At 35.6% G+C, this 17,998-nt stretch overlaps 1 protein-coding gene and 1 non-coding gene across 5 annotated transcripts in view; one reads left to right on the top strand and one right to left on the bottom strand.

Moving 5' to 3' along the window:
* The window catches only part of ERBB4 (erb-b2 receptor tyrosine kinase 4), a 1,187,662-nt gene that overhangs the window by 733,952 nt on the left and 435,712 nt on the right, over positions 1-17,998 (bottom strand). The gene's annotated exons all lie outside the window — the stretch shown is intronic.
* On the top strand, positions 4,255-4,361 carry LOC116552098. The gene has a single exon (XR_004269215.1). It is a non-coding gene; the product is annotated as a U6 spliceosomal RNA (small nuclear RNA).

Raw genomic sequence — 17,998 nt, 5'->3', positions numbered from 1 at the left:
AATGTCTGATTTTTTTCTATAATGCACCTCTTCTATTTACTACATTAAAACATATTTCCACTTTGAAAATAATTAAACATGATTTAAAAGAGAAATATTCTGAATGTTAAAGAACTGTGAAGTATTATAAATTCACTGTCATTTTGTGAATAAATTTTATGTTCTGAAAGAGAATACTATTTAAAACATGTTGCTTTCTCTGTACAATACAAAACATAACTGGATAATCTTGTTTAAAGGTAAGTCATTGTTCATTTTCTTGCATTCAATGGTCCTTATGAACTGGGAAGGAATTACTCAACCAAAAACAGTTAAAGCATTATTTTCTTTGTGCTAGAAATACAACCTAAGGACTATACCTTATTAACCTCACAGAATTGTGGATTTTTTTTCTATCCCAATGTCATGCTTCCCAGGCATTTTGTTCACACTCCTATATGATTAATATTGTATCATATTATAATAATTTGACTAATTTTCCATTGCACTGAGCTCCCATTGCATTGTGAGCTCTTCATGTTCAAAGAACTGATCCTATTTACCTTGGGATTCCTAGCAGCTAACCCAGTGCCTGGTGCATAACAGAATATATTGTTCAAAGTCAACCTAATGTGGCATATATGTCCCTGTGACATATTTTTAGTGACTTTGAAAATAAGCAATACAGTTTATCTGTAATATTCTATACATGTTCAAATAATAATTTAAATTAAATTAGAATTACACTTTACAATTCACCTGAAATTCAACATATCTCTTCATAATAAAAATATAAAACATGCATATAGAAGCATGTCTAGAGAATACTTGTTTAGAACTGTAAATACACAATGATCTATGTTTGAGACAAAGTTAAACATAGAAAAATTTATTTATTTTAATAAACTGACAGAATAGTAATGAGTAGAGTTTTCTTGATTTGGGTTTGTGGTTTTGCTTTTACTTAGTGTACATTTTGATTGACATTTTTCTCCCTAAAACTTGACAGAATCATACACTGGGTGAAATATGTTCTCTGTCAGGAAGGTTGAACTATTTAGCTTATTAATTCAAGGAAAAAATCATAAGCTTTCTTCCTTATTATTCTATGATATTCTTATATCAGTGAAACACATTTGAAGTAAGACAAAGCCATAGTTTTAAGCTTTAGTAGTATAGGGCTATCAAGGTATTTGTTGTCTTCAAGCCTGATTCAGAGAGCTTGCTTCTGACCGTCAATCTGCAGAATTATATCATCCTGCTGTGGTCAAAGAAGACAGGGATGCTGATGCCACTTCTTTACTCTTTTTTCTCTTCCCCATCCTCTTTCCCAAGAAGAAATAACTTCACATACAGCAATATGTTTTGTAGTCTCTTGAAACTCAGGGGTATCTCATGATGCAAAATTAAAGTGCACATTTACGTTTTTTTTTTAAAATGTAGTCCTTGGAATTTTAAACAAAACAAAAATTGTTGACACATTCTCTAACATTTGTTGGTGAAAATCAGGATAGACTGGCAGTTCTCAAGGTTCTCACTGTGCACTAAGATACTAAATGGAGATCTGTGCAGAACCATCTATATTGACACTGGAGAAAGCTGTAGTGGGTGACTGAAGAAGAGTTTCTCCACCATTACCCAAAAGTCCTGTAGACAAAGCCCATCAGTTGGGAACAGCTGACACAGCCTGTAGATATTTTCAAACTTTAGCTGTAGAGATACCTTTTGCAAATAACACCTTATTTAGAAAGCTCCAATATATAAGACAGAAAAAAGCAAAGGCACACTGGGTGAAGAGCAAGCTGGCATAGCCTGCTGGATCTTTGTTGCTTCCCATGACCACCTCCCCTTCAAAGGGACCATGGAAAATCAGTGTGGGATCTTCTATTGTCCTCCCTACCTATCGGTCTGCCCTCTTGTCTGCCTCTCTTTCTGTGTTTCTTCCTCTTTTTATTAGTCCTTTTTATTTCCCCTTCCTTCTCCTTTTCCTCTTCTATCCCATATTTTTGCCTCTTTTGTTTCTTCCATCTATCTTTGCCATTTCTCTACTCACAAAATAAAAATGTATTTGCTGAACAAAAATGTTGGAGACTCAAGCTAATAATAAACCTGCAAACTGGCTAAGCTTTTGGGTTACCTAAAAAATAATTAAAAATTAAATATATCAAGATCGTTATGCTAAAAATTACCTATAAATAATAATCTTTACTATAAAATTTTTAACATGGAAAAAATGAGAATTCACCACATTGTTTATCTGACTTCTCATTGGGATATAAATTTTTAAAAATTTTATGTTACATGGTGTCATATGTTAATTAGAGGACTTTTTTAGTTCCATCACCCACTTAGGGGGCAAAAAGAATAGTAATATATGAAACATCTTATATAGAAATTTAATTTGGAGAAGTAATAGCTTTCAGTTAAATATGTAATCAACATAGGCAAAATACTGATGCTATCAGTATTCTATTTGTTACAACTCAAAAGATTACTGGTCCTAGTTAAATGACTCATTTGTCTTATATAAGCACGTATGTAGAGCTTAAGAGAATTGTAGGTATGTCTTAATCTTAATAAAAATAGAAATGGAAAACTTACAAATATTAACTTTTTTACAGTATGTGCCTAAATATTAAAGATTGGTAGGTAGTTTTTTTATTTTTATTTTTTCAGTGCATAGCTTGTTTATGGATTTTTTTTTTCTTTTTAAGGGGCTGAGATTTTAATTTTAAAGCAACTTTTGTGTGTCTGTTCACTGGAAATGTAATTCAACACATAGTTTCAGGAGTTTTTCTTTGCTGACAACTATCTTACTTTTTAAAACATCATTAGGGATCTTAATCACTAAACACGTAGTGCTCACTAGATGTGTTAACTCATTTAAAAGTCATTACAACTCAGAAAGTAGTACCATTAATATACTCATTTTACATTAAAGAAACTGAGCCACATATGAGTTAAAGATCTTGCCTAGACCTGGAGGGGTGGCTCACGCCTGTAATCCCAGTGCTTTGAGAGGCTGACGTGGGTGGATGGTGAGGTCAGGAGATCAAGACCATCCTGGCCAACATGGTGAAACCCAGTTTCTACTAAAAATACAAAAATTAGCTGGGCGTGGTGGCATATGCCTGTAATCCCAGCTACTTGGGAGGCTGAGGCAGGAGATCACTTGAACCAGGGAGTCAAAGGTTACAGTAAGCTGAGATCATGCCACTGGACTCCAGCCTGGCAACAGAGTGAGACTGCATCTCAAAAAAATAAAAATAAAAAAATAGACCTGGCTTAAGTTCATTCTGCTAATAAGTGAGTACTCAAACCATGCTTAGACACTGGAGCCCATGATCCTACCACAATACTATAATCCATCTCTAAAGTCTCACAAAAGCAATTTCACATTATTTATGATATTGAGATGACTTTAAAGCACAAGTCAAGTGGATTTGCACTTTCCTAGAAATATTTTTATTTCAAAATTGAAAAAAAAGTATATGTTTGAACTTCTATTATATGTCAGGAATTATGGTAGACTCTGCACGTTTTACCATTGCATTTGACCCCTTGTGGGTGTTGGCATTCTTTTGTACACAAGAAACTGAGACAGCAAAATGTTAAGGAATTTGTTCAAGGTCAAATAAGTAAAATTGATAGACACTAATGTCCTTTCTCTTTCAAAAAGATACAATTTATCAAAAAAACTGGAGACCAGAATGCTCCTTTAGGAAATTCCCTAAGAAATAAAATTAGATGACTCTTGGAAATGCCACTGGTCCCCAAATGCCTCAGTCAGTAGAATTCTCTAACACTTAAACGTCATGCTAAAAACCTCATATGAAAAGTCCATTGAGTCACCAGCTCCTAGAATATCATTAAAAATTTGTTTGTCAGATCATAAACTTTAAGATTATAGATCATGTGTGCATTATTGCAGACAAGGGAGTCCAGTGTTTTCCAAAGAGTAGTATTCAAAATTATTTCAGATATGTAGAAAATAGATTATATAGCACTGAATCACATTGTGTAAAAGCTTTTCCTTCTGGATTATATAAGAAGAAAGTCTCAGTGCTGTGTTTCTGTATCTTAAACTACTCTCTAACTCTTGTTAGAGAAACAATTCCTAAGGCTCTGAGGCTTTAGCAATCATGCTTTTTCTTTGCATTAATATCTTATTATTTTATACTGATGATGGAGATACTAGAGTGTCATTTTTGGCAGTAATATTGAATTCAATTAAGATACATTTATGTAGAAAACGTTTCAATAAAAGTTAAAATAGTGCTCACTTCGGCAACACATATACTAAAACTGGAACGATACAGAGAAGATTAGCATGGCCGCTGCACAAGGATGACATGCAAACTTGTGAAGTGTTCCATATTTTTAACTTTATGAAATATTTTATTAAAAAATATAAAAATTAAAAGTTAAAATAATATAGTTGAATGTAAATATGGCAATTATGAAGAAAATCTAATACCAACTAAAGCTATACAACACTGCCCTAATCAATTGATGTGGTTTAGCTGTGTCCCCACCCAAATTTCATCTTGAATCATAGCTCCCACAATTGTTGTGGGAGGGACCCAGTGAGATGTAATTGAATCATGGGAGAGGGTCTTTCCTGTACTGTTCTCGTGATAGTGAGTAAGTCTTGGGAGATCTGATAGTTTTCTTATACAAGTTCTATTATTCCCTCTTGTCTGCCACTGTGTAAGACATGCCTTTTGCCTTCCACCATGATTTTAAAGCCACATGGAACTATGAGTCCATTAAACCTCTCTTTCTTTTGAAATTACACAGTCTTAGCTGTGTCTTTATCAGCAGCATGAAAATCAACAAATACAGTAAACTGGTACCAGCAGAGTGTGGCACTGCTGAAAAGATACCTGAAAATGTGGAAGTGACTTTGGAACTGGGTAACAGGTTAGAACAGTTTAGAGGGATCAGACAACAGAAAAATTGGGGAAAGTTTGGAACTCCCTAGAGACTTGCTGAACAGCTTTGACCAAAATGCTGATAATTATATGGACAATGTAATCCGGGCTAAGGTAGTCTCAGATGGAGATGAAGAACTTGTTAGAAAGTGGAGCAAAGGTGACTCTTATTATGTTTTAGTAAAGGCACTGGCAGCATTTTGTCCCTGCCCTAGAAATTTGTGGAACTCTGAACTTGAGAGAGATAATTTAGGGTATGTGGCAGAAGGAATTTCTAAGTAGCAAAACATTCAAAAGGTGATGGGTGCTGTTAAAAGCATTTAGTTTTAAAATGGAAACAGAGCAAAAAAGTTTGGAAAATTTGCAGCCTGACAATGCAATAGAAAAGAAAATTCTATTTTTGGAGGAAAAATCCAAGCCAGCTGCAGAAGTCTGCATAAGTAGCAAGGAGCTGAATTATAATCAACAAGAAAATGGGGAAAATATCCACAGGGCATGTCAGAGACCTTTGCAGCAGCCCCTCCCATCACAGGCCTGGAGGCCTAGGAGGGAAAAATGGTTTCATGGGTCTAATCCAGCATTCCTCCATTGTGTGCAGCCTGGGAACTTAGTGCTCTGTGTCCCAGCCACTCCAGCAGTGACTAAAAGAGGCCAAGGTATAGCTCAGACCATGGCTTCCAAGGATGCAAGCCTTAAACCTTGGCAGCTTCCATGTAGTATTCAGCCTGGGGGTGCCCAGAAGTCAAGAACTGAGGTTTGGGAACTTCTGCCTAGATTTCAGAGGATGTATAGAATTGTCTGGATGTCCAGGCAGAAGTTTGCTGCAGGGGTGGGTGCTCATGGAGAACATCCGCTAGGGCAGTGCTGAAGGGAAATGTGGGGTGGGTGCCCCCACACAAAGTCCTCACTGGGGCGCTGCCTAGTGGGGCTGTGAGAAAAGCATCATTGCCCTGTAGAACCCAAAATTATAGATCCACCAATGACTTGCACTATGTGCCTGAAAAAGCCACAGACATTCAAAACCAACCCAAGAAAGCAGCCAGGAGAGAGGCTGTACCCTGCAAAGCCATGGGGGTGGAGCTGCCCAAGACCATGGAAGCTCACCTCTTGCATCAGTGTGACCTGGATATGCCACATGTAGTCAAAGGAGATCATTTTTGGGAGGGCTTTAAGATTTGATTGTCCCACTGGATTTTGGACTTGCATGGGAACTTTAGCCCTTCATTTTGGCCAATTGCTCCCATTTGAAATGTATGTATTTATGCAATGCCTATACCCTCATTGTATCTAGGAAGTAACTAACTTGCTTTTGGTTTTACAGGTTCGTAGGTGAAAGGACTTGCTTCGTCTCAGGTAAGACTTTGGACTGTGGGACTTTTAAGTTAACACTGAAATGAGTTAAGGTGTTGGGGGACTGTTGGGAAGGCATGATTGGTTTTGAAATGTGAGGACATGAGATTTCAGAGGGGCCAGGGGCAGAATGATATGTTTTGGCTGTGTCCCCACCCAAATCTCATCTTGAATTGTAGCTCCCACAACTTCCACATGTCATGGGAGGGAACCGGTGAAAAGTTACTGAATCGTGGGGGCAGGTCTTTTCTGTGCTGTTCTCATGATAGTGAATAAGTCTAATGAGATTTGATAGTTTTATAAAGGGGAGTTTCCCTGCACAAATTCTTTTATTCTCTTATCTTCTGCCATGTAAGATGTGTCTTTCACTTTCTGCCACAATTGTGAAGCCTCCCCAGCCATGTGAACTGTGAATCCATTCCTTTTCTGATTTTTAAATTACACAGTCTCAGGCTTGTCTTTGTCAGCAACATAAAAAGACTAATACACTAATATTCTCATTCTACAAAAGAAAACAAGAATCTCAGAGAGTTAAATAAATATGTGCCAGATTATACTATCAGAGAGTTTAAAACCTAGGTTTTCCATTTTTCCATTTATTTGAGATAAGTACAGTGGCAAAAATGAGTCGTGAATATGCACAATTTAGGCAAAAGAATAAAGACACAGCATGAGCCACAATGATAGGAGATTTATATGTAGGGTAGCCCAAAAGCATCTCAGAGGGTAGATCCAAACACTTCCCCCAATATCATTTAAAAAGCAAAACTATTAATGAAGATCAGTGGAATATCAACTAACTTCAGTCAAGATAAAACCTAATAGCTGAGATGCTGGTTAATCAAGTTTAAGCCCCCTAAGACAAACCACCTTAGCATCTTAGCATTTTAATAAAAGACTAATAAGCGATAAGCATTCAAGACCAAAGGAATCCAGTTTTAAAGAAAGATAAGCAGTATATTCAAGAGTCATGTCAGTATTTTTTATACCATACTTTAAAACTCTCCAAGTCCCTGTTGGATACAACCTAAGTAATGAATGCCGTAAATGAATAAACTTATAAAGGAAAATCAGAGGGGAGTTTTGTAGTAAAGCAGTGATTCTAGAAGTGCATTCAACTATTCCCAATATGCTTCACTAAACCTATTGTGGATATGTTAGAAATGTGTCTATCTGGTTTTTTTAGAAGTCAAAGTATAATTGAATAGCACAGAGCATCTGCTAAGGAAGTAGCATCACATTTTAAGAAGACAGAAGAGTCCCAAAGAATAAAAGGACTTTAAGCTTTCTAAACAGCTTTCCACCAAATGCATGAAATCTTGTCCCTCCTTTCCTAATCATTCTTGACTGAGTATCTCTGGTGGTAGGAGAGCACAGGATAGCAGGTTTATGTGATGGAGATGGCAGTGCACAGTAGGAGGGACGTGAGAAATTGGGTTAGAGAGATATAAATTCAAGTCCTTACTATTCCCTTTTTCTTGCTGTCTTTGTCCTACTCTGCAAAATGTTGGTAATAAGGACAATGTCATGGGTCATTGTGAGAATGTATATGAAAAACACTCAGGGAGGAGAAGAAAACTAACATCAACAGGGTGCCTACAATATGCCAGCCTCTTTAATTTCGTCTTTTATTTTTGCTGCTTTGTGGTGCCAATGGCCCAGTTCCTAGAAAATACAAGGTGTTCAGTCAAGGGTTCCTGTCCATTTTTCCATCTAACAAAGCACTCCATTATATTGTAAGAATGCTCTAATTGTTAACAAAATATTTATTTTAAGCCCAAATCTCCCTCTTTCTAACTTCTGCCTAACGCTGTCTTCTAGAACAACTCAAAACTAGGCCACTCTCTTTTCTATGAGAGCCCTTCAAATATCTGAAAACAATTGCTATGGTTCCCTTTAGTACTCTCCTCACCAGGGTCAACACACCCACTTCTGTACTCTCAACTGTCACTTCTGAGGCACGGCTTTCTGGAAACGTATTGTCCTAATTCTGGAAACATATTGTCCCAATTGCCCATTAGAGACACACTCTAGTCAGTCAATTGTATCCTTACATATAAGGTATTTATCTGAACAGCATAGTCTAAAAGAAGTCTGAGAGGAGCTGTTGAATCTGTGCTGGGCAGCCTACTAACCAATGGATTCTTCTATCCCTTTAGCAGCACTGAAGCTAGCAGAATACATAATTGTTTCATGCATATATTTTAAGGTAAAAGAGACTATATAAGCAAGACTGTGATCAAACAATTCAATATTAATAAAGAATAAGATATACTTCTACTTGAAAACACACTGCAACAATTTGTCTTGAAGTTTCCTTTTCTGTAAGCATTGGAGATAGCAAAAATTCTATAATGAAGATGCAGAGGAGATGAACTGAGCTTAATTATCTGTAAAGTTAAATTTTGTTATGAGCTCTGAAGTGAGTCACTTCAGAATTTCCTGAGTTCAACTTCTGCCAGCTCTTGATGCATGACCTCAAGCAAATCAGGTCACCTTTCTGTGCCTTGTTGCCCTCAGCCGTAAGATGAATTTGTCCCACTACTTCACAGGAGTAGTGAGAATCCCTCAATTAAAAGACCAATTGTGCACAAATACTAAGATACTAAAGCAAAACTTGCCTTATAAATCTTGACTAGAGGAGTCAAGGGTTTATAGGTGAAGCTATCCTACCCAAAGGTTTTGAAAAACCTAAGCTATTTGGAAAACACCGTGGAGCCCATTTAGCATATGCTTTCGTGATTAGCATATTGCTGCACTTGTGGCTTCCTCTGAACCTACCCAAATCCATCCGTCCCCAGTATATTTATTGCTTACTCCTCTTCTTTTCCAAGACTTGACTTCTTTCCCGTTACCATATTCCTCTTTATTTGCACCACATGCTAGTTGTGCTCTCTGCTTCCTTAGAAAGGATGTTGGATTGCTGACCCCATGAGCATTGACATTTTTCCAGCAGCCTACTTCACACGGAGTAATAAAGCAGTAACTGTTGCTACTGCCTCACTGAAATAGATGAAGACTGAGAACAAATCACCACACTAAGGCAAAGCCCAATGATAGCTAAGTCCTTTAACTGATACTAGGGGAAACTCAAAAGGGACTTTGCCAGAGCAGAGTTATCTGTGAATTTTATCACTAGATCTGCTTTCAAATTAGTTCCTTCCATAAAAATGAAGATCCTCATCTTAATTCTAAATGTGTTGTAATTACATTCAGCAAATAAAAGGTTAAGCCAACCTCTTCAGGGGACTACATTTCTTAGAAAGACATCTAGAATATTGCCCAAAGGGCTTAACCACAACCAGCTGTTTACTGAGCTTAACTTCTTGTTTGTTGAATCTGATTACTGTTTGAAATAAATGCAGTTGTCATTTAGTCTTGGCAAATAAAAGTTTACCTATAAATGCTTTACTAACACTTTCATTCTCTGGCCACACTTCTACCTGACATTTGAATGAGCTCTGACAGTGTACCTTACCTTACTTGGAATGCAAAGCACATTTACAATGATGGGGTCTTCCTGAAAAAGTGACAGAAATTCTAGAAGCCTGCCATCAGGTATCTTTGGCAAGAATGTGCTGTCGTTCCTTTATCCCTATTACTGCCTGGACAACACATGTGCCCGATGGCCCAGACTGGAGATCTCAGAATCTTTTTATCTACTTCTTCACCCACAGTCTTCAGATGCAGTTAGTCATTAAGTCCTTATTAAGTCTTTCCTTATGATTATTGAATACATCTCTGCCTTCAATTGCCTCTCCAAACAACTGATTCAAGGCTCCCATTAACCTAAGTCCTTGGAATTTGAAATAACACCATACCCTGCAAGTAAATTCGGCCAAATAACATCTTCTTCCTGCCACTGGATTTGCTACAGATTAGTAACTTGACATGTCTTAAAGGATTCCCACAATTTGGACTTCTCTTTTCAGCCTTATGTCCTAACACTTCACAATTCTGTTACATCTCAAGTCTTTCCCCCTATGCCATGGTAAATCCGTTCTCTTTTTCCCTTACCTCCACATCTATAAATTGAATATTTTTAAAAAAGGACGGGATTTCCCAGGTGGAAATGCACCTAGAATACCGTCTCCTTTTTCTCTATTATTTTATAACTTTTATTTTTTTTTATAATTAACTCACATTTTGTTTCCTCCATGAATCTTCTTATAACTACCCCTCTGCCAAATGCATGCTACACAATCATCTATTAATATAACTTATGACTCTTTTTTTTAAAAAAAAAATATCAGGTAGGGTGCTAGGTACTGGGGATGTAAGAAAGATAAGATGTAGCTTTTGTTTTAAGGAGTTCCAGAGTTCATTCTAGAAATGTCCGTGGCATTTACCTTTTTTGGTACTTACTAATTTGGGCTAGGTACTATTAACTATTACAATATAGCTCTGTACTTCTTTACAAAACATAGTGCCCTGAATTTCAAAGAGCTGGCAGTCAGTAAACATCTGCTGAATATTTAATTCTTTAATTATTTTTAGTTTTTGCTAGAGTTAGGGTCTCTAAGAAAACCTCTGTTGTCCAGGGTGGAGTCAGTGGTGCAATGATAATGCCTTGCAGCCTCAAACTCCTGGGCTCAAATAATCCTCCCACCTCAGCCTCCTGAGTAGCTAGGACTACAGGCATATCTTTTGTAGAAACAAAGTCTCACTTTGCTGCCCAGGCTGGTCTCAAACTTCTGGCTTTAAGCAATCACCCTCCTTGCCGTCTGTTTAATTCTTTAGACAATAAAATCTGAATAGTGAAGGAGGCGAATTTGTCTCTCAAGTTCTCCATGCAGTTTTCCTTATACCCACTGCCCCCAGTAATGAGTAATCTTAACTCTGTCTACTCAGGGTCCCCAAATGCTGTGACTCCACTGAGGCCTACCTTTTCCAATCTAGTTCTAAATGTTTTATTTTCTTAAGTGAAAATCTTCCTTCCTTCTACTGATTTTTATAAAATCATGTTTTCTTTAAGTAACAAATGGGTCATTGGTAAATGGGCAGGAACAAGACAAAGCCCAAGTGTGTAAAGTTTAAAGTGAAAGAACTCATTTAAAATGTTCACTTTGCCTGTTAGCTCTGTGTTCCTGAGAAAGTCATTTAATTCTCTGAGCCTGTTTCATCACTTACAAAATGTGAATAATAAAACTTATTCATAGGGTTGTAATAAGGAGTGGGACATGGAGTTAGGCATAAAACCAGCAAAGTGCCCTGAACCTATTTTAACAAATGGTATTTCTGAAGTGTTAGTCCATGCCAATGTAAAACATGAGTCTAAGGAAGATTATAAATACTGTGTTTTTTAAATTATTATTATTACAAATAATACAGTTCCAGTATAACAAAATTCACTGGAAGAAAACTACTTAACACAGCTTATTTATCTGTTCAAAGAATAAAAGTTCACTGAACAGGCCGGGCGCAGTGGCTCATACCTGAAACCAAGACTTTGGGAGGCTGAGGCAGGCAGATCATGACGTCAAGAGATCGAGACCATCCTGGCTAACAGTGAAACACCATAACTACTAAAAATACAAAAAAAAAGTAGCCGGGCGTGGGAACACGCACCTGTAGTCTCAGCTACTTGGGAGGCTGAGGCAGGAGAATTGCTTGAACCTGGGAGGTGGAGATTGCAGTAAACTGAGATCATGCCACTGCACTCCAGCCTGGGTGACAGAGCAAGATTCTGTATCAAAAAAAAAAAAAAAAAAAATTTTCATTGACCAAAATGCATAGTATATCTCATCATCCAACACATTCCTACACAATGTGATATATGGCATAGTACCAGCAGGTACTTAGGACAGTGGAAGACATTAATTCTGCTTGTCTTGATGGTGAGGGTTGGAAAGAAGATACATATTGAATTTGTGGGAGCATGTTAAGTTTAGTGGAATAAAGATAACTAATATTTAGAAGTTACTAAAGGGTGTATGATTTTCCAAACAGAGAAGGGTAAAAAGACATTCCATAGAGGAAGAAAATTGCATGCAAAAGCATAGAGACCTTAGTTTATAAAGAGTAGCTGGACATAAGGGATCATGGTAATAGAGGGATTCTCAGGTATTCAAGGCAGGTCAAACAAGGACATATTAAAGTTATGAAGGCTACATGAATCTGCTCAAGGCATGCAACTCAGCCAATAAGCTCACTACATACATGTCTATTAGGTTTTTACATAAGAGTGTAAATATGTAAGCCAAGTATCTCATGTTTCCACTATGGGTAGCATATCATTTTTATCAACCAAATTATTTCATAGACTGTAAGATGAAAGGTACTATAGATTTTACAAGACACTATAGAGAGAAACTTCGATTGGAAAAGTAACGTAAAATAATTCCTGTGAAAGTTTTTTCTGACTTAAAAAGATCATAAATAATTTATTATTGTTATAAAATTTGCTTATTTATTTCACAAATATTTGCTGAGTAGCCACTACATGATAGACACTGTGTCGTATGCCAGAATTCTGCAGTGAACTAGACATGGCCTTTGTCTGGTATTTGTTATTTAGGAGTGTTGATAGAAATTACAAATACATAAATAATTGTTATAGCAGAAGTGCTACAAGGAAGCACAGTGTGCTATGAATGTATGTAATGGGAGGAATTTAGACTCGGGAGTTAGTAAAATATCCCTGAAGAAATTACTTGTAATGGAGACCTAAAAATGTAACAGAACTTAGTCAGGACATGAATAACTAGGTGTATCTAGATGTTCTTGTGGGAGAAAATCTGAAAATGAGAGAAACGTCAGTAGAGTTAGAAAGAGCTGAATACCAAAAGGAAGTTGGTTATAATTGAAAGACGGCCAGTGAGTTTTCATGTCATCAGTGACAGTGGGAAGATAAGAGTTATAGGTAGGGACTAAACAATATAGGGGCTTAATAAGAATTTTGCACTTTATCCTAAGAGGATGGAAAGTTTTAAGGAAAAAAGTAATATAATACAGATATGTAATCCATATTTGCTTGTACTTTCTCTGTTGTTTCATGGATGCTTCCCGATGCTTTATTGACACCGCTTTAAGTTTTTGATGAACACTTCTTATTGCTTCCATGAAAAGATGTTGAAACAACCGTCACAAACTATATAGTCTTTGTGCTTCTTCAGCTATTGACTGCCTCTTAAAAACAACCAAGTGTTTAACTTGCAATTTACCTCTCTGAAAATATAAACCACTACCACCCAAAAACTGAACCTCTAAAAAAGCTTTGTAAAAACTTATTATCAAGTCTTCAGAGCATGGTTCAATAATTGTATGCTAGGGTATCAAAGAAGAAGGGAAGAAGCCTAATAGGGTTAGATATAGCCAGTTAGCTTTCGTTGAGGTGCTAAATAAATGGTGCTGGGCATTATGACAGACACTTTTATTTTTGGAGAGAGTAGCACTCAATTGTTTAAGAGGAATTACTTTAACATTCAATTATAGATTCTGATTTTCAGGTAGAAATTTAATAATAATGATTTTTAAGAGGCCTATGTTTACTAAAACACCTTAATTTTTACCACATTCATTATATTTTTTACTATATTATTTCATAGTAAATGGGTTCAAATTAGAGATCAGGAGAAATAATTACAGTGTTTCTAAATGTAACAGTTTCCACATTTTATTTTTACACTTTTGATCCTTAAATTATACTCTACATGACCACAGCAAGACCTTTAAAATTGATTTGGCCTCATGTAAAATTGTTCATCAAGGTTAAATCTGTCTTTTTTTTTTTTTTGAAAGAAAACTAAGTGTTTCATTTTAAGAGTCAGAGAAAAATAAAGCTAATGAAAATATATGAGGTATATTTTGAAATTTTGGGAAAAAGGTACTATTTGATTCTATTTCAATGTTTGGCTCTTAGAATTAAAAGATATTGCATTGTCAATATACTTTTTAAAAAATCACATATATCGTGTTCTCTCTCTTTGAGTCAAGGTCCTTGCTGCTCCCAAATAAAAGAAGTAAAGAAATAACTATGCTCAATTTCCCTAAGCAACGCATATCAAAGAATCATAGAGTAAAATATATTTGTTACTTGGGTTCTCTGCTTATTTATTTTACATTTTATTTATTTATTTTTATTTATTTATCGTAGAGACAGGGTCTCACCATGTTCTGCAGGCTGGTCTCAAACTCCAGGGGTCAAGCAATCCTCCCACTTAGGCCTTCAAAGGCTGTGATTACAGGTACGAGCCGCTGTGCCTGGTTTTATTTTTCTCATTTAAAATTAAGAGAAGCCTATAAATTGTTATATGCACATTTTAAGCCAAATTTAAATATCACAATGCCCAGCAGTATAAAGAAATACTTTGTGTCTGCTCAGCATCCTGATAAATTAATCTTTAATTTAAGTATATTTGCAACAAGGGCATATTTGTGGAAAGTGCATTGCAATTAGGGGCGAACATAAACTTTTTGCAAACAGACGTATTATTATTTATTATTAGTGAAATAAATTATTTTCATTATTGAGTAGGTTATACTTAGCTAGAAATATTACATAAAGTTAATATTATACACTAATTTGATTCTCAATCCCTAGAAAGTGGTTGGTAATTTACATTTATATATGCATAGATATAAATGGTCACTATATTTACAATATATGTATATAGTTATATATATTGGATTGATAAATACTATTTATTATTTCTATCTTTCCTTCTAATATTCCTTCGAATATTTACTATCAGTTATACATCTTTATCATAGATACTATTTTATCTACAGTTTTTTTTTTTTTTGAGATGGAGTTTCACTCATGTTACCCAGGCTGGAGTGCAATGGCGCGATCTCGGCTCACCGCAACCTCCGCCTCCTGGGTTCAGGCAATTCTCCTGCCTCAACCTCCCGAGTAGCTGGGATTACAGGCACGTGCCACCATGCCCAGCTAATTTTTTTTTTATTTTTAGTAGAGACGGGGTTTCACCATGTTGACCAGGATGGCCTCGATCTCTTGACCTCGTGATCCACCCGCCTCGGCCTCCCAAAGTGCTGGGATTACAGGCTTGAGCCACCGCGCCCAGCCTTATCTACAGTTTTTTAAGTATGCTTAAGATACAGAGGAAACTCTTATATATGTATATATTTTGCTTGTTCATTTGTTGTTTTTTTCTTGAGACAGGGTCGTGCTCTGTCACACAGGTTTGAGTGCAGTGGCGCAATCACAGTTCCCTGCAGCCTCCGGCTCCTAAGCTCACATGATCCTCCCTCCTCAGCCTCCTGAGTAGGTGAGATTACAGGCATGTGCCACCACACTAGTTAAACTTTTTAAGTATTTTGTAGCAACAAGGTCACACTATATTACCCAGGCTGGTCTCAAACTCTTGGTCTCAGGCAATCCTCCTGCCTCAGTCTCCCAAAATGCTGGGATTACAGGTATGAAACACAACAACAGCCTATTGAATATATTTTTATTTAATGCTTCATTGAAATGATTTAAAAAAATTTAACTATATATTTAAATAAATGCCAAATAATATAGACATGTTTTATCTTTTGACTTATCTTGTAGGATTTCTGAAAAAGCATTAGAAGTTTGAGTCAACGTATTTTTAGATTAAATGGTACTTAACCCTTGAGAAAAAAAAAGTCCTAAGCCAAGTGTAAATTGTGTAGCTTTTTCAAATGTAATACAAGTTCCATGATTAGATTTAGTACAAAATCAAGTTTCAATTTAAAAGCCAGCTGTAAATACACACATACGAAATTGCATATGTATTATATTTAACGGCCTTAGAAACAGCTTTCAGAAACTATCAAAGCCTTGAAAATTCCATTGAACCCAAAATATTGATCTTGACCTAACTGACGTGCTATAATATTATTCTTTCTGTGACCATTTTAGCATTCTCTATCTCACTCAGCTAAGAGATCATCATCTTTATACAGCATCTAAATATGTTATATTTTACCATAAAGGTAATTTTACATGAAATTCAAACAGAAAGAATTAAAGAAAGAGTTCCAGCACCCTATCTTATTTTAATGCTTGTCTATCTGACGGATAGTTTCTTGAAGGTGCAGTTTCTTTCAATCTAATGATGGTGAAGTCTAAATGTTATTGTGTTGATCTTGTAATGCTCTCTTGCCACCTGTCCCAGTTAGTGACATGGAATAAAAACATAGACTACTGTACTCAATGAATAGACAGTTAAAGAATACAAATACTTGACCTAAAATTCTCATTTACTTGTCCATCATTTGAGTGACACATATACCACTTTACTATCTTACAGAGTTTTTCAGGAATAGAAATTCAGGTTTATACACTTACTATACAGTCCAATCGAAATGTGTGCACAACTGAAATATACATGCTGTATCAGAAAATGTTGCACTTAAACCATCTTTTTGGTAACTATAAGATTGTAACTTATGTGGACCCACTTTATTATATCATAGATGTTTAATTTCAATGGTGTTTTCCTCTCTAATGTTTCTAAAATATGACAAGTTTTCTCATCCTGATTCTATCTCTCCAACATCATATCTGCCACACAAGTCATTCTATCCAGTATTTAATAAGCTAAAAACAAATATATATGGGTGTTGGCAGATACTATGTAAACAAACTATTCAGTAAATCATTTTCTAACCCCCTCAAAATAAGTACTGTATAAATTATCTATTTATTTTGAAATATGAACTCTTCAATGTAGAGTTTGTCTAAATCATACTATGCAGCAGGCAGCTTAGCCAGGACATACAGTTAAAAATATATGAGGAAGATCTGGAAAACAGACACAAACATAAAAACCACCCCCCATACTGTTGGATATAATTCTGGTCATGTGCTTCTAACTGCCAGATGACAATGAAAAGGAAGCACTAAAGTTAGAAGAAGGCTAAAATGTAAATATTTTAAAATTTTATATTAACTCTCAATGGTTGTTCGTCCTTACTGAAAATGGGGAATAGACCAAGACATGGTTACTTGTTCCAACTTGAAACTCATTGCCAAACATCACTCCTGACTTCACTGTAACAAAACTGTGCTAATGAAACCAGACTCTTTGGCTCCAGTGAGAGAATCAATATTTTGCTCTCTGAGTTGCAGCTTTCTCTGCCTTCCTACAAATGTTTGTCATTAGTCAAAAGAGGAATATGCATGAGAAAGAGAATGAAATAGTATAGATCCTTTACTAGCACTGGAAAAGTAATGCAAATTTTATGACTTATGAAGAGTACTTGAAAAGCAACATCTTCAGAAGAATCCCATACATAACCTAATAAAAGAGGATGATAGTCCAACAGCATTATAAAATGTTAATTATTAACTAAAGACAAAGGCTATATTTGAATTTAAAAATAGGAAATTTTCTCTGGTAAACTATTTGCATGATTTCTATAAAGTTTTGTTTATAAAAATAGAATTTTTAGGTGGCATTCTTTCTTGTAAATTCAAAAACAGCCGTATAGCTCTGTCAAATACATAGTAAAAGCAAACTACATTTTTCAAATGTGTTACCTTTTTATAACAACATGTGCTTATTATTCATTATCTGAGAAAAGATATCATTTCTTTATCTTTTTGCTTCAAAATACTATACTTTCTGATATTTTCAAAGTCACTGCCTTTTGCTATCAATAATATAATAATATAAAAAGATTTTTAAAGACATCTTCATATATTACTTTATTTTTGTTCATTTTTTAGAAATAAAATACATGTATAATCATTAAAATTAAGGTTTCTAAACTAGAGCATACAGAGTTGCAGTGAATTACTGATA

The sequence above is a fragment of the Sapajus apella genome, unplaced genomic scaffold, assembly GCF_009761245.1.
Source record: "Sapajus apella isolate SASKATOON/1434 unplaced genomic scaffold, GSC_monkey_1.0 scaffold10, whole genome shotgun sequence".
NCBI classification, from domain to species: domain Eukaryota; kingdom Metazoa; phylum Chordata; class Mammalia; order Primates; family Cebidae; genus Sapajus; species Sapajus apella.
This window is presented reverse-complemented; position numbering and strand designations above follow the sequence as displayed.